The sequence below is a fragment of the Dermacentor andersoni genome, chromosome 1, assembly GCF_023375885.2.
Source record: "Dermacentor andersoni chromosome 1, qqDerAnde1_hic_scaffold, whole genome shotgun sequence".
NCBI lineage: Eukaryota > Metazoa > Arthropoda > Arachnida > Ixodida > Ixodidae > Dermacentor > Dermacentor andersoni.
The window spans coordinates 114,448,792-114,471,587 of record NC_092814.1 but is presented as its reverse complement, the minus strand read 5'-3'; positions in this window follow the sequence as shown (position 1 = coordinate 114,471,587).

Below are 22,796 nucleotides of genomic sequence, written 5' to 3'. Positions count from 1 at the left end.
ATCCTATCCGAGTCCAGCTGTTATGTACCTAATACACCCAGATTTGTACACGACTGACAAGTACATACATTGCGACTCTAGAGCCACCTTCGAGCATATCCTATGGGAATGTACGGGTATAATGCACAATAACGGTGATGCAGCCTCAAACAGCGACAGCCTCGGCGCGCGCTGGGACTCTGCGTTGCTCAGCTCGGAACTGCAGCAACAACTCTGGGCCGTCCAGCGAGCCAAGGAAGCCGCGAAGGGCCAACAACCCTCGGCCGAAACCTAGGCAGGGTCCAGGCCCACCCCACCAAATCGCAGGGCACTCGATCAGTAAAGTTATTTGAATGAATTAATATTTCAAATATTTGTCAGAAATACTAATTACTGCGATGCATGACTTAAATTTATTTTACCCCTATTATCGCCTGATTTCGAAGCACGATCGCGTTTAATCTCGTAATTGGACATATCTCGCCCTTGCACCGCCCTTGCGCGCTATATCGATGATAGGAGCAAAGGGAGAAGTCTGTATCGGAAGCTGGGTTAGTGACCAAGACCACGAGCGGAAGTTTTTATACCATGCAGACAGCACCCCCCCCCCCAAACACACACACACACACACGGTGTTTAAACATTCACAGTCTATAAGGTGACTCAGTTAACGTTAGCCAAGCTGGTAAAAGAAAAAAAATATTTAAAGAATGCGGTGAAAGATATGAATTTGAGGCCGACGGTGGTTCGGTACTCACACCTCTAACGGCCGAGCACCGTATGTCTTATAATCGTATCTTGCACTGTGCTTTTTTATGTAATTCTTTTTCCTTAAACAGCTTGGTTAACGTTAACTGTGACACACGGCATACTCACAAAGGTGACGCATGCCGATTTCTGGGACTATGGACATAGCACAGGCGCCTTTCGATCAACTTTTCCAAGATACCAGAACCCGTTATTCGTTTAACAAAGGACGAAATTGCCTTTTTTCTGGACCATGCATGAGCAATGCAATGTATTCAGCGAGCTTCTGTTGTTAGCTAAAAATAAAGTACCTTTGAGAACGTCTCGCCATACGCACTCACGGCGCAACCATCGTGTGCAAGTGACGCCTCAAGCGTAAATGCTTTCTTACTTTCGCGCGCTCCAGATGCAATTGCATCAAATGACCCCGACCACAAATGTCATTTTCTTTGTGCGATCAATTACGCCATCCCCTCGTCGCATACCTTAATCATAACTGACCGCAGGACAGTTTTCACAGTATTGAAAGTTGGCCGAGTTGGTCTTGGTTCATGTTCAGAACTGCACTAAAAGACGGGACAGCAGCGCTGCGTTGTCTTTTCTTTCTTCACGTCCTGTCTTTGCATGCTGTTCTGAGATTGAAACACTTTCACAGCTTAGCTAAGCAAGATATCGTGGAGACGAGTAGGCGCGATAGTACGTCACTGCAAAGCCACCGCTTGCCAACCCCAAACGAACGATCTACAGCGGAAATACTCAACAAGATATTGGCACAGCTCCCCACGTGTGTTGACATCAACCACAAGAACTGAGATGGTTGTTCATTATGTTACTTTCGTGAGCAGTACGGCCGTTCAAGAAACCATTGGCTCCATGATTTTCGTTTGCATCACGGCTCCAACTTTAGGCCATGGACTGAGCGCTCCACCCACCACGGGGATCTACCCCTTCCCATGTTCGATCAAAATGAAGTTTTATCTCGCTCTCTCTTACCGCCGTGCCATGTTACACTTTACAGGTGCGGAATTGCCACCGATGCCGACATGCAGGAACTTGCAAACCTGTGCGAAACCAAGTGCATTGTCGGTATACCGCATCGACTGCCACCTAGCTGTATAACCATGCCATTACGAGGCGGTTGTTACTGTTGGAACGTTTATTAACTTCTTCAGCCTTAAAGGGCTGCGGTGAATGGGTTTTGGATAGGATAGATGAAAAGGAAAGGAAGGATGTAGGAATGGGGGAGAGCTGTTGACCATTTCATTGTGGGAACCGATGCGTGTGAAGGTACGCCAGAGCTGCATAAGCTTGGTGCCAGTGGTCGGAGCCCGAAGGCGATTCGCGCAGCCATCGCCATAGCTCGTTGGCTGCCGCAGAAATGCTGTGCAGATTCTCATATGGCCAGTGGCGTAGCCAGGGGGTGGCAGACCGGGCACGCGCACCCTTCCCCCACCTCCTACCCTAAATTTCTGTGTGTTTCTATGGGGCCTGCCCAGCCCCCCCACTAATTCCCTAACCCTTTCCGTCCACGGTCAACTATAGCGCCCCCCCCCCCCCGAAAAAAAGTTCAATGTCTAAATGGAGGTCGGTTGCGGTTCTATCGAAAACCAAGCCAGGGTCCGACGTCTGAGGCCAGAGTACAGGGGGCATGCCTATGATTAGGTGTTCCAGATCCACCCGTGTGCTGCAGAAGTAACCCTATGTGAGCGATACAGGCCATGCGAGTCTTACCTCCTTTGAAAACACTGCGCAAGGGCGTAAGAAGGGTTCTAGGCTGCACCTTCTTGAGTAAAGCCTGATGACGGCGAGTAGCAGCCTTGGAGCAAAGTGGGTGGGGGGATATTCGGGCGTTGGAGCTAGTGAGAAAAGAGCTATGGCGGTGACGGGCCCGTTCATTTCCTGGTACGCTCGTGTGACCCGGAATCCAGTGTAAGCGAAGATGGTGCCCTTGGCCACGCAGGCGATGCACGTGGAGCTGGTGTTCTTCAACTGCCACAGTGGTAGTTGTGCAAATATCTTGGCAGGCTTGAAAACTGCCGTGTGAGTCTGTGAACACTCTATAGTGATGTTTTTTTTTTAATCTCTTGCCAATTCGCGAGCAACAGATCTGCTATGCCTAGCAAGCCTGGGAGGGCATGCAGTTCTGCAGAAGAGCTGTGGATAAAGGCATAATATCTAGTTAGCCTCCCCGCTTGGTTGCCTCTACCGTGTGTCCCAGCTAACGTTAGCCAAGCTGCTCCGACAAATGAAATAAAAGAGTTTAAAAAGACGGTGCTAGATATAATCATAAAACCTACGGTGTGCCGTTGTCAGAGGTGTGACGACCGAATACCGAAAGGTCTAAGATCGTATGTTGAACCGTGTTTCTCTAAGTATTTTTTTTTTCGTTGAAAAGCGTGGATAACATTAGCTGGGACACATATATTTGTACATACCGTCGTGAACATTGACTGTTGCTCTTGCTATCACACAGATAAACCCACATACACTATATTGTCAATGTGGTTGAGCGGTCCATGATAGAATATGCAAGCGCGATTGAACGAGGACACAGAAAGGAACAGAGCGGTCGTTGCCCTCGCGTATTTGCTGCTTATGTTTGGTTCTCGTTGTGCTTTGCGCGGGCATGTCTCCTCGCCGATTTACCTTTTCCTGTGGCCTTCAGTAGTGGCTTAACATCTGCCGTTGGAATGGGCTGACAGTAAGGATGTATCCTTGGAAACATGGGAGTAGCCCAGAAATGCAGTAACTACTGGCGAGAGCTATTTGAGACCATTACCTTGGTCTTCGCTTAGAACTTATGTCGGTTTGTCATCAAAAATTCCGCTGATAAGAAAAAAATATTTGCCTCCGAGTGGAGTTTTATTTCATGATATTGTTACGAAGAGGAAGCCCGATGCACAAATATATGTACAACTATTTACATGGGGGAAAGTTTGTGGTAATCGCGCAGGCTGGTACAAAGGCCACTACGGCTTCCTCTTCGTCTCCTTTTTGCACGCACGGTCTTGTCCAAATGCACCGCAACATAACCTCCGGGGGCTGGAGCGCCGTCCCGGCGCTTGTTAGAATGTTAGCGAACTAGATGAGTAGTACGGTTTTAAACGGGACACGTGGGCAACGTTAGTTCGTAGCTGGGACGAGGACGGCGTGTCTTCAACAGGGGCGATTTCGTAACTTAAGTGACCTAATCGTCGCAATACCCGGTAGGGCCTCGTATAGCGTGACAGCAGTTTTTCGGACGTGGCGACTTGGAGTCCACAGAAGAACGAGATTTCCGGGAGAGAACTGACGATTCCGGTGGCGACTGTCGTGGCGAGTCTTTTGTGACGCCTGAGCCGCTGTAAGTCGATCACAGGCAATCTGGCGAGTCATACGAGCCCGACCACAGCGTCATGGGCGTATACTGTGGTATATGTCGCAGCACCGAAGGTAGCAAGGTGTCAAAAGGCAGAGTGGGATGGCGACCAAACAAAAGGTAGAAAGGCGACAAACCGGTGGCATCATGACGCGACGAATTGTACGCAAATGTCACGTAGGGCAAAGTGCTGGTCCAATCGCTATGGTCTGCTGAAACGTACATAGACAACATCTCTGTAAGGGTGCGATTCAGTCGTTCAGTCAGTCCGTTCGTTTGTAGGTGATATGCGGTTGCGAGCTTGTGTTCGGTGGAAGAGGAACGAAGTATGTATTCGACAACTTGGGACAAGAAGTAGTGGCCGCGATCTGTCAGCGGCTGCCTTGGCGTGCCATAGTGAAGAATCACATATTGAAGTAAAAAGTCTGCTACATCTGTAGCACAGCTGGTGCGCAGGGCACGTGCAATGGCATAGCGCGTCGCATAGTCTGTGGCAACGGCTATTCATTTGTTCCCTTTTATGGATGTGGGGAAGAGGCCAAGAAGGTCCATGCCAACACGGAAGAAAGGCTCCGTGGGAACGTCAATTGGATGAAGGTGACCAGCAGGTTGCACACATGGCCTCTTTCAACGCTGGCAGGGGTACCAAGCCGCAACGTAACGTCGCACAGAGTGGTAAATGCCTGGCCAAAAGAAGCGACGACGAACTCTGTCGTAAGTGCGGAAGGTACCAAGGTGTCCGGCAGTGGGTGCGTCGTGGAGCTCAGCAGGAACAGTAGAACGGAGATGACCACGGACAACTATCAGTACATATGGTCCATCAGAACTGATGTTCCGTCGATAGAGAATGTCGTCATGGAGCACAAACATTCTGGTTGAGCGATCTGATTGTCCAGAAGTCAAGCGCTCAATGATCGACCGGAGAGGATCGTCATTTCGCTGCTCAGTAACAATGTCGCGAAAGTCGGAAATGGCCATGAGGCAAATGTCGGCATCCTGTTCCTCGTGGTCAGGAGGATCGACGGGATGACGAGACAAGCAGTCAGTGTCCAGATGTAAGCGACTGGACTTGTACATCACAACGAAAGACTATTCCTGAAGTCTGAGTGCCTAGCGACCAAGGCGGCCAATCGGGTCTTTCAGTGACTATAGCCAGCACAGGGCATGGTTGTCCGTGACGACAGAAAATGGGCGGCCAAACAAGTAAGGGCAAAATTTAGCCACTGCCCACACCAGAGCGAGGCACTCGCGCTCGGTTATAGAAATATTGCGCTCTGATGGAAAGAGGCCACTGGTGTGGGCAATGTCGCGCTCGACTCCATTTTTCTGTTGGGCGATGACAGCACCTATGCCATGGCCACTGGCGTCTGTGCGAACTTGAGTTGATGCAGATGGATCAAAGTGGCCTAATATCGAAGGCGTTGTCAACAAGCGGATGAGGGCGTAGAAGGCGTTGGCTTGTTCACGGCCCCGAAAGAACGCAGTGTCCTTCTTGAGAAAGTCAGTCAGTGGCCGGGCGATATCCGCAAAATTTTTAACCAACCGACGAAAATAGGAGCATAAGTCCACGAAGCTTCGCGCATGCTTTGCTGAGCAGGGTACAGGCAAGTTCTTGACTGTGTGAGTATTATCAGGATCAGAATGTATGCCGGCAGCACTGACAAGGTAGCCAATTAAGAACTTTGACTTCGCGGTGTCTAATACCCCTGTCACACTGGGCGTTTTAATGTCATTCGAATCGAATGGCATTAGCACCGAATGACATTATTCGGCTGCTACACAGCGATATTTAATGCCATTAGCGCTGAATGGCTTCCGCAATCGAATGAGTTCGAGAAACTCCTTCGGCTTCGCACTCGGAGCGAATGTGTACTCTCAACCCCAGAAACAGAGCAAAACAGGACAGCGCGTTTACAAATTGAAAGCCGTACTCGTAAAGAAAGAATAACTTTTGAGTGTTTTAATGGACTTGTTACTTTAAAGAGACAAAATCTGTATGGCAGGCTATCGCAAAATGTTGTTACTCTCCAGCTCAACAGCGTCTTGCCGCCGCCCATACCACCGCGCCGCCACCACTCTGCTCGTCGGCCATATTGTAAACACCCGGGTGCCTGGTTGCACATTTGGTTAATCAGGCATCGGCAAGCACTTTATATGCACTTATGCAAGCACTTTGTACCTGCCTTGTTCTACATTAGCCGCCACGTGTTTTTCGGAATGATCGCCATTGGTATCCTCTCCATTAGTTTTCCCATGCAACTGGCAAGCGCAATTGGTCGGTATGATGCAATGTCTACAGGCGACTTGCCAGGCTTGAGCAGTGGAATTAGGCGACTGGTCTTCCATTCCTGGGGAACCGTACCTGTCTGCCAGGAGTTGTTGAACAAGAGCAGGAGCACTTTCCGAGCCTCTTCGCCAAGATTACATAGGGCACGGTAGGTTATACCGTCGGGTCCTGGTGAAGATGAACGCTTGCACAAGGCCAGTGCAGCTTCGAGTTCGTCCATGGAGAAAGGACTGTCCATGCGGGGGTCGCGTGAAATCGGTGAGTGGTGGAGCGTCGATGTTCCAGCGGAACTAGTTTCGACAGCGATCCTCCTGCAGAAAGCTTCAGCGACGTCAATCTCGCTGCATTGTTGGTGAAGGGCCAAAGACTTAAAAGTGTAGCACTGCTGAGGGGTTCCACGGAGACCACGAACAGTTCTCCATATGTGAGACAAAGGTTTTCGTGTATCCAAAGACTCGTAGAATGACTTCCATCTTTGCGATGCAAGTTTGTCCATGCGACGCTGAATTTTCTTTTGAGTTCTTCTGGCCAACCTCAAGTCATGTACAGACTTCGTGCGCCTGTATCTTCGCTCTGCACGGTGACGAATTGCACAAAGCTTCTACAGCTTAATGTTGTATTCGGTGCGTGTATAGATTCTTGGAAGCGAATGTGTGGCAGCCTCTAGGGCACCCTTTATGATGTCCTCTAGGCTAGAGGACAAGTCATCACTACAGCTGTCTTCGACAATTGATTTGAACATTGGCCAGTCGATGCATTGTGAGACGCCGGCTAACTTGGAGCCCGTCAGCCGTTCAATCCTAAGATAAGTGGGTAGGTGGTCACTTCCCCGCGTTTCAATATCCGAAAACCATCTGACCTTTCCAGTGAAGGAGCGTGAAACAAAGGTGAAGTCCAGGCAGCTACAGTAGGCAGTTCCACGCAGAAAGGTTGGGCTTCCATCATTTAACAAGCACAGTTCTTGTTCGGAGGCAAATGACGCTAATCTTCTGCCTCTCGAGTTTATCTTAGAACTTCCCCAGAGATGGTGGTGGGCATTAAAATCTCCAGTCATCACCAAAGGCTGCGGAGTCGCTGTCGTGATTCGCCGTAACCGCTCGCAGTCCAGACGACTTGAGGGCGATATGTAGGCTCCAACTAGTGTGAAAGTGAGCTTGCCTTTCTTCACTGTCAGACATACGTACTGGTTTTCATGGTCAGGTGGCACTGGATGATGGACATACGCAAGATCACGTCGTATGAATACGATGATCTTGCTGCAGTCTCCGTCGATGGCGGACATGAAACACTCATACCAGGACAGTCTCATGTTATCTGATAGGGGGCTCGCAGATGACGATGACTGGGAACTTATTCGTGAACACAAACTGTCGAAAGTCCGACATGCGTGACTTAAGTCCTCTGGCGTTCGACTGAAATATCGATGCGTTCCGGACTTCGTCACGAAACGACGGCTTCTAGCAACCGTGGGGTGCCTCAGGGCGGAGTACTGAGCCCAACGCTTTCCAGTCTAACACTCATTGGGCTCGCCGACATCCTGCCATGCACCGTTAGGCTCTCCATCTATGCCGACGACATTTGCATTTGGACGTCGGCTGTGACGCGACTGCAGCTTCGCGCGCGGCTTCAGAAGGCAGCCACTTTAACATCATCCTACCTTCGAGAACAGGGACTTCATATATCATATGAAAAGTGTGCAGTGGTGGCGTTTACCAAAAAATCAATGTCTCAATACGTGATATCCGTCGACGGACAATTGATCCCGTACAGCACGAGTCACAGATTTTTGGGGGTGGTCATTGACAGAAATCTCTCCTGGACCCCTCATGTGAATTATGTGAGAAAACGCCTGACAGGAATTTGCCATATGTTTAAGTTCCTAGCAGGAAAGACCTGGGGAGTGCCAATACAATCTATGCTGCAACTGTACAGGGTCCTCTTTATTGGATTCCTACGGTACAGCCTACCGGTCATGTCCAACAGCTGCAGAACTAACCTGAATATAATCCAAAGCATCCAAGATCAAGCCCTCAAGATATGCCTTGGCCTACCGCGGAGTGCGTCAACGACTGAAGTTTTGCAGTCGCTCAAGATTCCACTGTTAGAACGCACATTAGCATTGAAACAATGCGTGTGCACATAAGACACTTCGCCCGGACCCCTACCCACCACCTCGCAAGTCTCCCAGTAGATAGGCCCCACACGACATTCAGTGCGACTGCCTTCGCGCACCGTGCTTCTCTCAGGTCAGGTCACACACCTGCGGCAAGACCTTCCATTCCTCCATGGTGTGTGCGCTGTACTCAAGTAAACCTTACAATCCCAGGACTTCAGAAAAAGTCGGACTTCCCGTCATCAGCACTCAAGCAACTAACTTTACTTCTTTTGTACGAGAAATACAGCGACTGCACACACATCTGTACTGATGGATCAACTACATCAAGCAGTTCCGGTGGCGCTGTAGTTATACCAACAATGAGAATAACCCAGCGGTTCAAGACTTCCCATGTCACTACGTCTACAGCTGCAGAGCTCGCGGCTCTCCGAGACGCGCTTCATGTGATAAGTGCTGAAAGTGCTAGGAAATGGGCAGTCTTCTGCGATTCAAGGCCGGCCTTGTAATGTGTGCAGTCGTTTCTCCTACACGGAACTCACGATCAGCTCACGCGCGAAATCGTGGAACTTGTCCATCATTTAGGAGAAAAAGGCCATGGTATATCTTTTCAGTGGATACCAGGTCATTGCGGTATCATAGGAAATGATGAGACATATAAGGCAGCTCGGATGTCAAACCAAGAAGACCGCTGCGTCCACATTCCTCTCTCAAGGACTGACGCCGCGAGACAACTTCGCAATCACCGGAGTCAATTTTATGGGTCACAACGGAAGTCTGTACCAGCGGGCGATACTCAAAATCAAAGACGTCGCGATAAGACTCCAGGACGCGGCAAAGGGTATAGCCTGTTCGGGAAGCAGGTCTTGAGCGATCACCTTCGAACATATGCTGGGATCGGATGTTGCGGAACTGATCGGACAGCAAGCAGGTGGCTGCAGAGGAGCACGGAACATCCAATACAGAGATGGCGGTATCGTCGATGGGAGAAGCGTTGGCGAGCGACATGTCTTTCGGAATAACTTGGGTGCTTAAACCAAAATTTAAAACAGGAAGGAATACGCGGTTATCGAAGATAGTCGCAATGGTATGAGGAATGGCAACTGTGCATAGCAGGAGAACATTGATATTAGGAGTCAGCACATAGTGGCCGTCAGGAATAGATGGAAAGCACGTCAAAGGCATATGCATGGCGGTTTGAGGCGGCAACCGTACGAAGTCTACAGAACATAAGCGAGGCTTAGCTGATTTTGGAGGACAGCAGTGAATAGGCAGCTCGAGTTGGAGGAGGCCAGCAGCGTAGTCAGTCAGTGCTGAATAGTCCGATAAAAAGTTGAGGCCGAAGATCTAATCATGTGAACACCGTTCCAGAACAGCAAATAAAACGGAAGTGTTAAAACCAAGTTATTCGGGCAGTGCACATGCCAAGGATAATGGGCGTTAATTGCTCCATCAGCGACCCTGATAGCACGAGATGCGGCAGCTGTTAGGACTTTCTTCTGAACCTCCTCTTCACCCCTCCCTGGCCCACTCCCAACAGATCCTCTGGAGACGCCTCCAGACCCGCTCTCTCCCATCCCTTCAGCTGCCATCCCACCACTGTGGCACCTCCCCTACATGCTCCCTATGCGGCGACCCTCACGCCACACTCTCCCACATCCTTTTTGGCTGCCCTGCTCATCCTCCCCCCCCAGGGACAGCCCGCCATCTCAAGCTGGGAGGACTGGCAGGTCCTGCTCTCGCCTACGGACCCGACATCACAGCTTGCATGCTGCGGTGGCTCGCGCTGCCGACGTCATGAACAAAAGGAACATGACCGTCTCTACGTAGTGTGGGACCGTGCGGTGGTCCAGGGACCCAGAGGAGTCCAAATTCACTTGCTACGAATAAAGTCTGTCTGTCTGTCTGTCTGTCTGTCTGTCTGTCTGTCTGTCTGTCTGTCTGTCTGTCAGTTAGTTAGTTAGTTAGTTAGTTAGTTAGTTAGTTAGTTAGTTAGTTAGTTAGTTAGTTAGTTAGTTAGTTAGTTAGTTAGTTAGTTAGTTAGTTAGTTAGTCAGTTAGTTAGTTAGTTAGTTAGTTAGTTAGTTAGTTAGTTAGTTAGGCGGCACCGAAGGTGGTTGCTTATCACCGATATATGGGCTCCAATGTCAAGAAGCGCTGGGGCAAATACACCGTCAACTTCTACATCGACTATATTTGCGTCTGATCGGCAGGGTGAGAGGCTTTGGCGGAGACGTCGACAATGCAGCGTCACCTCCGGGAGCTACATCTCTTAGTTTTCCGAAGGTATGCGCCTGGTCGGAATGACGGCGACGGGCGACGGGACTGAGGTGACCTGAAAGACGGGTGACGACTTTGCGGCAAACGGGTGTGGTGACTGCTCGGCGACGGTGATCGACGGCGCCACGCGGTCGTACCGTCAGTGGCGTGCAGGTTCGGATCGGCTTGCGGCTGGATATGCCGAAAACCACCGTCTGGACGAGGGCTGTTCGAGAACGGTATCGAGGACCAGCGGTTGCGACAGTATCGGGCGACGTGACCAAAGCGGCGACAACTGAAGCAAATGGGTCGGTCATACGGTGTTCGCCACTCTGCCATGTTGCGAGAACCTCGAGGGATCCATTGATTTTGAGTATTCACGAGCGAAGGACGTTCAGTTGGCCGGGAACTGGCCACGTTGCAAACTGACTGCAAGCCGACATTGGCGAGTTCTTAGCACACAATAGCCTGAACAAGGGGAACCATAGGAGCTCGTGTATCGTTGACAGGCGGGTACAGAGCCGCGGGATACATGGCTTCCAGCTCACGGCGCACGATCTTCGCCAGCTGCTCCGAAAGCGGCTCCTACCGCGGAGGAGAGTCTTGTCGGTCTTTAGAGGACGATGTTGCAGCCTGGTTGGGAAGCTGCGCAAATGACTGATATATACGGCGGCTTTTCACCTGCTCGAAACGCTTGCATTCCGCGCTAATGTCCTTAACCGAAGTACAGTTCTTACAAATGAGTAAATTGAAGGTGTCATCGGGGATACCTTTTAAGACATGCCCGACTTTTTCAGACTCCGGTATTTCAGGGTCGGCCTTGCGGCAGAGTGCCAGCACGTCTTGTATATAGGCGACGTAGCCTTCGGTGGACGTCTGAACTCGTGATACCAACTCTTTCTTGGCAACGTCCTTCCGACCCAGTGGTTTTCCGGAGAGATCTCGCAGCTTCTGCTTGCAGGTATCCCAGTCATGAGTTCTTCTTCATGGTTTTGAAACCACACTCGCGCAGTTCCCGCCAAGTAAAAAAATATGTTGGCCAGCATCATTGTGGGATCCCATTTGTTGTGGCTGGTCACCCGCTCATATATCTCCAGCCAGTCGTCGACGAAGGTGCCATAGGCGCCACAGAAGGTTCCTGGATCACGCGGATGCACGAGTACGACAGTCGACGTAGTCGCTGCCGAACAAGGCACCGTCTCATGTGACATCGGTGAAGAACCGAAGCGGCGGCCACTGCGAAGCTCCATTCTGAGTCGTTACCCCGCACTTCCACCAAATGTCACGAAGAGGAAGCCCGATGCACAAATGTATGTATACAACTATTTACATGGGGAAAGTTTGTGGTAATCGCGCAGGCTGCAGGTACAAAGGTCGCAGCTCCAGGAGACAGTCTACCACTTTCTCTTCGTCTCCCTCTAGCGCGCACTATCCTGTCCAAATGCACCGTGACAATATCTTTTAACAAGCCAGGTATCCTAATCACGTTCCTGAACACTGGTTTTATCGTGAGCAAAATTCTTGTATGGGAGCTGTACATTTATGTCCTGTACCTGTTTTTTATCGCTGCACTCTTTCCATTCTTCTGAGACAGCTCACCACGCAGTACGCCACAAAGCTTCCTGTAAGATAGCGTCGCTATCGCAGTTTTGTTTAAGCTACGAAACAGCGGAGGTGTAGTATGTAAATCGACACGCATATACGGGGAAGCATTACGTGCAACTTTGCGAGTGTTTAGTAGACGCTTAGTGTTTTCGCCAGGGTGGACCTCCCTGCGTTTGTGGACTTGAGGCGCGCCACGTGCGTGAGCTCGTGCATTTCAATTAGCTAGGTCAGCAATGTTGCCCAAAGGACAGCAGCATTTGCGTGCCGTGACTGGTCTATACTTCAGCAGTTCGGTATTACCCTCCATGCCTTGCTGTTAATGCGCTCCAGGGCCCAAAGCTTTGTTCGAGTGATAATACGGAAGGGGACACCGTGCAGAATATGATAATGCACGAAAAGCTGCACGAAGTGTCGTATTTCTGCGGAACATTTGACTGGCTGATTTTGGTGACCTTTACAGTTAGGTTGAACCACGTTGAGGCCATGCACTGTTCATCAAAAAGCTTTCCGGTTATGCGAATAACATGTTTACTAAGGCTGTGTGTCTGTTCTATCGCGAGACGGACGCTGGATGTGTCTCTGTTTTCAACGCAAGCTCGATTTTGCGCGGTGCAACTGTGTGTCCTATCCTCCGCGTGAATTTTCTTTCCGATGGTGTTTAAGGCCTCTGTAGAGCCTCTTCTTGCTCCTCTAGGGAACCTTGCTAGCCAGTGCGTCACATTTGCGTAAATCGCATGCTCAATGCCTAATGATGTTCTATATAGTCCAAGAAGAGATGTCAAAACGACACAGAATGGTGTAAGAAAGATCACGGCATCCTGAGGGATTATAACCCGTTTGTGACCATAGAAGTTGAGTGTGTAATGTTAGCGGCGCTTCCGGTGATAAAGTGCAACTTCGGACCCCCTCCGACAGCGTGAACGGACTACAAAGATACTACGGCGCTATTTTGATTCACCCCTGCAAAGTTCTGCGTAATCTCAGGGCTGTCAATTGGTCAACTAGAAAGTTAACCTTGAAAACCATACTCGGCGCTCCCTCCGTCTGCAGCGACCGCAAACCGTCCACGTTTGCAGAATGAATCACGTTGACATTACCGTTCCCCTCGATTTCCACGCAAAGCCCTGGCTTTGTGTCCATCAGTTTCTGTTCGCCTACTTGTTAAGTGCTTCAGTGCATTTTACTGCGACAGCAGTATAGGCGGAACTGAAATCTGGTTAGTGTGCACCTCACATTAGGCAAAACATAGCCTCTCAAATCTGTCGACGCGTGGTGTCGCGCGCACCGCCAGATCTCGGAGGGCATGATCGAGGGATAAAGGTGGTGCCACCTCTGCTACGGAGGCGCAATCATGCTGGAGCGAGCGACTGAGGCATGCAATGTGTCTTGTGTTACCTGTCATGATCTTTGCAGTGAACGAGCATGCAGCAAAAAACAAAAGAATAAAAACAAAGCCTTTGAGACCTGACAGACAGGCATCGTTCGTCTGTCAGGAGGAGGTCCAAAGTTTGACGCACCTTAAATGTTCCACCATGCAGGCTACGGGCAGAGCTAACGGTTGACTTCGCGGTGATCGGGCACAAACACTGGCGGCCTCAATTCAGGCTACCTCTGTCAGCGTACTTGATTGCGGATAAGCTAGATCTACGCTGCCATGTATTCTTGCTCCTGGATTAAATGTGGTGGCTCTAGCAGTGAGCCATCCAGAGCTGAGAGGCATAAACATATGGAGGCAGCCCCTGCAGCGCAATAATGATACCCTGTGTATTCCTGGGCGTTCGGACGCTCCGCTTTCCATATACCACTGTCGCATTCGATGACCAATGGGTCCCTTCGACGTCGCAGGTCCGTAATTTCGTCTCTTTTTTCTGCCGATGATTTTGGGCAGAAGCAATTCCGTGCAGTTACTGCCCATTTCATTTAAGCTTCAATCAGTGTTGTTGATGGCCTGGTTCGTACTGCTTCTGAAGACAAGAAAAAACGTTGTGAAAAAGACGATAATGCGTTCGGTTAAAGCTTCGGCTCGGAGCTCTGCAGTGTGTTTAGCTGTTGTTTCCCTCAGTGTTTTCTGTGGTAATATCATATATACGTATCTTCTGTATCATTCAGAGCCATCTTTATATCTTTAACGTCACGCTTTCTGCTTACGTCGCTCGTTGTGCAGTTTTTAGCTCCATTTCTATGGTCTCCAAGTCCACCTCAATGTTTAGGCCCTATAGGTTCCAGTCTCCCTGCCTCAATTGACGCCCACACTGAAGACTTCACAGTTCTACTGCGCCTTTTCGAGACTACACGTTTCTTATAAACTTAAGCATATGCTACGACCGCGAAACGCGCCAGCGCTTCTCAGCCGTGTCCCACCACCGCACTCGGCAAACGCCGTGTCTTGACGTGTGTGTGTGCTATGTCTTCGCATAGGGCAGCATACCAAGCGTTCCCATGGAAGTTTCTTTGCCAAATAACTAAGCGACTCATTTGTTAAGCTTCTTGTCACTACCCTCGTTGCGTGGACGCTATTGTTTATGTTTCAATACTGCACAGGAACACCGAATTCTTACACCTCGGCGTCACATAAGCACGCGCGACGCAGTTGTGCTGCGTCAGGCTCTGCACAATCAGAACTCCGCAGTCGGGCGTGCCTAAAACCTAAAAAACAAAACAAATGTTTTGTATGTAGACGCTTCCAGGTACAACTGGAGACGGGCCGTAGCAACAGTAATTGGCAGCGACAGGAGAATGTTGACGAGTGCCTCCCTGTACACGTCCTCGATCGCCAAGGCGGAATGCTTTGCCATTGCCCTGGCGATCAAAGAGCAAGAACGGAGGGAGGAACCACACACGATTATCATCTCCGACTCGCAGGATGCGTGCCGTTTCTTTTTGAACGGCCGCCTCCCAATAACAGTTAAAAATTTCCTAGACGGGATATTCACAAACGGATACAAGTTGATCAGGTGTCCGGGACACACAGGCCTGGAAGGAAACGAGAGTGCGGACACTTTTGCTTGAGGGCTCACGAACCGAGCAAAGCCTCGACAGCACTGTCAATCCTCCCAAACATTCCAGGAAGAGTCAAGCGAGGAGGACAACGACCTATCCCGAATGGCCCCTCGCGAAGTTCTTGCTCACCAGCGCGGCACCCTACAAAAATACAGAACCCCCCACAAATCATTAGAAAGGGAGTACGTCATAGACCTCCGCAGAATTCAAACGGGTGGTCTTTCCAAACCTACAAAGATTTAAAAAAAATTTTATAACGCTGTATGGGCACACCTGTCCGTGGTGTGGCGGTTTGCCATCGCTATATCACATTTCGTGGGGCTGCCAAAATAGACCACCAAATTTGAATACCTTTTTAGGTAAATTTCAATTATCGAACACTTTGGAGCACTGGGAGGCACAAATCGCCAGCTCTGACCCGGAGGTGCAGCTTGCGCTTTTGGATCACGTCAGGCAGGCGACTGCAGCCAGTGGAGCCCTGGACTTGGGGCCCCACCCATCGAGCTCATAACCTTCCATCCCAACCCCTTTCAATAAAGTTATTCCTTCCTTCCTTCCTAATACCTTATGCAATTGTACAGATGACGAGAAAATGCAGTGAGAAGCACATACCCGCCATGGTTGCTTAGTGGCTATGGTGTTGGGCTGCTGAGCACGAGGTCGCGAGATCAAATCCCGGCCACGGCGGCCGAATTTCGATGGGTCGCGAAATGCGAAAACACCCGTGTACCTAAATTTAGGTGCGCGTTAAAGAACCCCAGGTCAGGCACGTACCCAAGGGGCGGCCCGGGGGGGCCCGGGCCCCACCCCCATGATCAAACCCTGCAATAACCGTTCAACCCATAAGGAATATGAATGTCACCCGTTAACTCGTCTGGTTTTTCCCTAATTGCACAGCACTTTGCATGCAAAGTTGGCAACTGGAAAAAAAGAGTCGCAAGGAGTTGAGAAACTAAGCGATCTACTAAGGGAGAGAGCCGAAGCAACAGCCAAACTGGAACGAAAAACGAAAATTAACAAATTTAACCTTTGCTTGTGGAACTATTTATGGATGAACATCTTTTTATTTAAAAAGGAAGTAGAGAAAACGCCGCCGAAAGTGGAGAAGAATTCCGTGTGTTTTGAATGGCGATTTTACCGTTATCAGTCTAACCGCTGTAGGAGTTGAGGAGGACGTCGGGATGCAAAACTTGGGAGGCTTATTTACATTATTTCCAGTGAGAGTCAGTTAACAGTCTTAGAGTCATTACGGGCCGGCAGCAACTCGTACGCTGCGGCCCGTCGCAAGAAGTTCGAAAGAGATGAATCAAGGAATGCTCTAGGAATGCTCTCGGAATGTTCTACTGCTGCTCCCGGTCTGCGTCTTTTAAGCCCTTCTGTGTCTCGAAGACACGTCACGTTCGGCCAATGGGAGTGCCCGCTCAGGTGACGCCATTTTCGGCCAATCGGCGAGCCCGCTCGGGTGTCGTCATTTTCGGCCAATGGTAGGCGCCCGTGCGATGGAGTCACACCCGGCGAAGAGAGTCGCTGCTCGTGTGTTTGTCCGAGGGCTTTCTTCTTCCTGCGGTCTTGCCTTGCTGACTTGCAATGCGCCGTCACAATACATGGATAGGGGCGACGCCGCCAGGTTGTCACAGCGCATTACAGCCGTCTTGCTTCGGGACCCACTTTACCCGCCACAGTGCCAGGCTCTCGCTTCACTTTCGGGAAGAGCCAAGCAGTGAATAGCTCCACCGGCTGCACACGAAGTAGGGTCCGCCAACTTGTTTGCACGTGCCGTGCCTCAGGAATGTGGTATCCGTGCTTCTGCGCTCCTTAATTAGCTGTGGTGCGATTCGATGTGGTCTGGGGAACTCGAAGTAGGCTCAGGAAACGGCCCCGTATCTAACAGCTCGTCCTCGCCCCAGAAGTTCGGAATGGCCGGTGAACTCAATCCGCTGGCCATGAGGAACGCTGAAAGAACCTGCAGGGTACTGGTGTCGAGCCTCGTTTGACGAACTTCGGGATCCTGGGCCCTGGAGAACATACGTCAAACAAACAAAACAACACAGCGCTGCACCACGTGTAAGCGCAGGCTCTTCACCCCTGACTCGCCAGGCTATTACTGAGTCAAAATGAACCCTGATCTTTTATTTCCCCAATTTCGACAAAGCAGTTCCAACCACCTTTCCAAACGGCTATCCATTTCTCCCCGAATGCCGACAGGACCAGAGTGTCATTGTTGTAGCAAAACAATGGGTCGTTGCCGTTGCAAACAAACAATGAAAACAGCCGAACATAACTTAAGTGGCCCAACTACTCGAACAGCATGTATGCAACCTATCGCAGTGGCGTATTTATCGCACGTATTGATGCCACTGAACAGTCTGGTCAACTTCACAAGCACGTAATCACAAGCGCGCTAGCCTTGTGGTCACTAATCAGAACGCGTACTTGCGTCGTAGGCAAACTTTTCATTACGCCTACTCACGTGTCTTTCTCTAGTCCATTCAGGACACTTACCTTAAAGGAGAACTTAATTTCCGTAACTTACGCACTCCGCAAAACCCTTTAAAAAAAAATTGCGTCCGCTAATAACTCGTTCCACGCACGCTCACTAAAGAAGTCAGAATACGGCTGCCCTCAACACACACGAGCAACCCAGCCAAAAATCTGCTTCCTTCCGTCCACACAGGACACGCGCTAATGGATCTAAGAACGCTTCTCAGTGCAAATGATGCACTTACTGAAAACCTACGCAGTTAACCTTAGAAAATAAAAAACACATAAAAAAAGAAGGTTAACTAATACACACGCGCGTTACGATAGGCCTCTCAACGATAACCTTGACACTCAGGTTACTCACACACACAAAAAAAGAAAGCCTATCTACTTATTAATGAACACCTCGCGATACTACATGCTTACATAAAACTCATCTTTCTAATCTCGGAGCTTCTCGAACAAAAACACAAACAAAGCTCATACCTTACATATTGAAAGAAATTCTTAGTCTCAAATCGCGAAAATTATCCGATGCTCAAAAAATAAAACAAAACACGTTTCACTTCTACGGAAGCTCTCTTGGCCTCCCATTCCAAACATTTTCGACTGACTCATACTTTTGAGCCGTACTCGAGGTGGTCGCGGTCCGAAAGCTACTCTGGCTACCGAGGAACAACAAAAGGGCTGACTCACTATCAGCTCCCCCAAGACGTTACAGTCTCCTGCCAATTTGCGTCCTGGCGGCCCGTTTTCATCACGACCTCGATTGACCGCGTCGCTACTCCCCACCTGGTCTCGTCTTGCCACCTTGCGCTTCTTTGTACTGCACGCTGAGCTTCGAAAAGAACGACGGGACGACGAGGAATTTAACTTCCCCGTGCCCTTTGTCCGCGTCCGTGCAGAACATGCTTCTCGGTCTCCTTTTGACCTGTGGCTCGAACGTTTAGGATGCGTCAACATCGTCAGTGACGACCGCACCTTTCTTCTCCTCGCGCCCTGCCCTTTTGGGTCTCTCGCCGTCTTTGGCGGCGCTACATTAGTCACCGTATTCCTATCTTTAGCGCGCTTCTTTCCGCGGCGCTTTTTCTGTGAATTCTCTTTCACGTCGCTATCTCGCGCCTCGTGCTGACCGTTACACATTTCGTCGGCCCGGATTGGTCTCTTACCCGCACAGTCTGAGTGATTTACATTTAAATCTACTCTCACTTTGCCTCGACTGGCGGACAGCTCAACCGACTCTTGAACAATGCAGCAGGCTTTACTCGAGTTATGCAATTCGCACTCTCACGAATTGCCCTCTACTGCATTGCCCAGCTCACGCTGTGCATCGGCACACAGCCCGTCGGTATCGATCGCTGTCTCACGCGCACAGTCCGAATGATTAATAACTGAATCATCCCTATCTAGGCTACCTAGACTGGCGGAGAGCTGCACCGATCCCTGAACAATGCAGTTGTCTTCTCTTGAGCTACGTAGCTCGCAATCCTGAGAACTACCCTCAACTGCATCGTCCAGCTGGCACTTCACTTCGGCACGCAGATCTGACCTGACATGGGTGCTCGTGTCTATCGGGTCAGCAGTACCCTTTTCTTCGCTAGCAACCTCGCTAACGTTACAAGCGACGCACACGCGCGGTAACTGTGCCAATTCATTCACAGCTGAGCTGTCTCTACAGTGCTCTGTTGGCACAGCACCTCGTCGCTCTCACTCTGGCCTTTAACGGCCTCTGTTGCCACTAAGGCATCGTTAGCAGCTAGCCTTTTCCCTTCACCTATGAATGTGCAGCCAATCTCACAGGCACTACTCTTCTCGTTGGCTTTTGGCGAAAATCCGCTAGATCTTTCCTCATTCTTGTGCTCTGTACTGCCTACAGAATTTTCAGACAGTCGTTGTCTCTGTGCCTTTAACTGATCACAATACTGTATCTCTTTTAACAATGCTGCCTTCTCTCTCTCGTACTTTTGCTCACGCTCACGCTTACGTTCTTGATGCTCACGTTCGCGTTCATTCTCACGTTCTTGACGTTCACGCTGACGTTTTGACGCTCACACCTAAGAGTAAGTTCTTGAAGCTCACGCTTCCGTTCATTCTCGCGTTCTTCACGCTTACGCTCACTCTTACGTTCACGACGCTCACGCTCACGTTCACGACGCTCACGCTCCCGTGGTTCTTGTATCACCTCCCAAGCAAGCTCAATGCTTTTATCATCATTGCCACCATCTTTACTCGCCTTTATGATAGCTGGCGTTTTCATCTGTTCGTCCGCCTCCAGTCCCAAATCGTCGCACACCAACAACAAGTCTAACTTCGTCAACCTTCTAAGATCCATGGCAGCTGCCCCGACTGGTGGTTAGAACTGTTTTCCTTTATTAATTTGTGCAAACACACAATGCAACGAATTCCCGATTCCCAGAACTATCAAAATGAACACACAACATTTGAGTCTGGCGAATCAAAAGGAAAAAAACCACGCGCTCACTTACGGTTGCAGCACCCTGCCATCTGGTTCATTGGACCGCTGTTCCCGCTTCCTCAGGACTCCCTGGGTCGAAGGCTCGCTCTTCTTCGCTACTCCCAGTTTCTTAGGAGTTCTTTCGACGAAGGCTCTCTCTTCTTCGCTCTTTCCGGTTCCTCGCGACTCCTTTGGACGAAGGCTCTTTTTCGCTGTTCCGGGTTCCTCAGGATTTCTCTCGACGAAGGTTGATTCGTAGCGCTGCCACCAGTTGTTGCATTTGGAGGCGATCCCACCGCTGGCAACCAGTTGTAGGAGTTGAGGAGGACGTCTGGATGAAAAACTTGGGAGGCTTATTTACATTATTTCCAGTGAGAGTCAGTTAACAGTCTTAGAGTCATTACGGGCCGGCAGCAACTCGGACGCTGCGGCCCGTCGCAAGAAGTTCGAAAGAGATGAATCAAGGAATGCTCTAGGAATGCTCTCGGAATGCTCTACTGCTGCTCCCGGTCTGCGTCTTTTAAGCCCTTCTGTGTCTCGAAGACACGTCACGTTCGGCCAATGGGAGAGCCCGCTCAGGTGACGCCATTTTCGGCCAATGGTAGGCGCCCGTGCGATGGAGTCACACCGGGCGAAGAGAGTCGCTGCTCGTGTGTTTGTCCGAGGGCTTTCTTCTTCCTGCGGTCTTGCCTTGCTGACTTGCAATGCGCCGTCACAATACATGGATGGGGGCGACGCCGCCAGGTTGTCACGGCGCATTACAGCCGTCTTGCTTCGGGACCCACTTTACCCGCCAAAGTGCCAGGCTCTCGCTTCACTTTCGGGAAGAGCCAAGCAGTGAATAGCTCCACCGGCTGCACACGAAGTAGGGTCCGCCAACTTGTTTGCACGTGCCGTGCCTCAGGAATGTGGTATCCGTGCTTCTGCGCTCCTTAATTAGCTGTGGTGCGATTCGATGTGGTCTGGGGAACTCGAAGTAGGCTCAGGAAACGGCCCCGTATCTAACACCGCCTGACGTAGCCACTTCTATGCTATGCTTATGTGGGTGTTTTTCTAACCTTCCGCGTGGGCGCAGTACGTCTAGAACTGCAGCGTCCTGTGCTCTACGCGGTTGTACGGCACTGGCAGCCACACATCGTTACGCAACTTCCCAAATAAAGATACGAGTCGGTTTTGGCACTTAACTTGGGAGAGCAATAAACTAGGGATCCAAAAGAACTCTTATTGTTGCACAAATATATATTTCTCTGTATTTCTCCAGAGCCCATTAAAAAAACGCTCCTAGAAATCTTTATTTTCGACTTTCGCTTGTTTACTTGTTCTTGCCAGTGTTCTTCCTGCGCTTCCTTCCTGCGCGAGTCCATTTCATGTGGTTCCTTGTTTGTCAAGCAAAGGAGAGGTCTATCTCACAGGCGTATACCTGTGAAATACACCTTATTTCATTTCTATTTTGCGGGTTTACGTGTTTTTATGGTGAACGGTGGGAGTTATTCACATTTACACCAGCAAAGGTAGCCCCCCCCCCCCCCCCCATTAATTTGCACATAAAAGTTACCTTGGGTAGCTCCCCCCCCCCCCCCGAAAAAAATTCTGGGTACGTGCCTGCCCCAGGTGGTTAAAATTAATCCGGAATCCCCAACTACGGCGTGCCTCATAATCAGATCGTGGTTTTGCCACGTAAAAAACCTAATAATTTAATTTTAGAAGTACATGTCAAATGAGCATCATGACTTACGTATGTAATGAAGGGAATTAAAACTTCAAAATATTATAGAGATATTTATATTAGCAAAGGCAAAATGCTGTGCTCAGTAAAGGTTGGCTGTAAGAGGACTCTAAAGCTACAGTTGTTTCCAACTTTTTTTCTGCTGCATTAGAATGCAGTGGATACGAGCCTGCGCAAGATACAGGACAATCGGGCAATACAGTAGTCGCTGCAAATGGCTATATAATATTCGTTTTAACATTCAAGAAACGTGTGATAATCTCAGATAGGATTAGTACGATAACTTACTAATATTCACTCATTCAGTTTGACGTTGGTTAGTTTACACATCTTGTAATTGTGTATTTGAACTCTGTGCGTGCTTAAGACGTGTCCATTTAGTAATAACCCTGAGACTAGCACCATTTCAACGTATATGGTCTTAGAATTTCGCGCTTCTACATCAATTTCCGGCATACCATTTAACCGCAAAACCTTCGATACGCACTGCGGGATAAAATACCTGTGGCGTCTGTGTTTTGTGGCAGACTTTATGAACGCATATCACGAAACTGGTGCGAGTTTCAGGTTTCACATACTAAATCGACACGCCTTGAGCGCTTACCAGCTTCAATTCCACTCTTAGCAAATGCGCGCTAATATTGATTGAAGATGTTAAAGATTATAATTAATGAAGTAGCTATGTAGTGAATTTTAGTTTAAGTGCTTATTGGCGATTATCTTACAATTATAGGCACCAACTGCAACGAATGACGTGTTTTGTTTTAAATATAGCCTGGTGAATTGC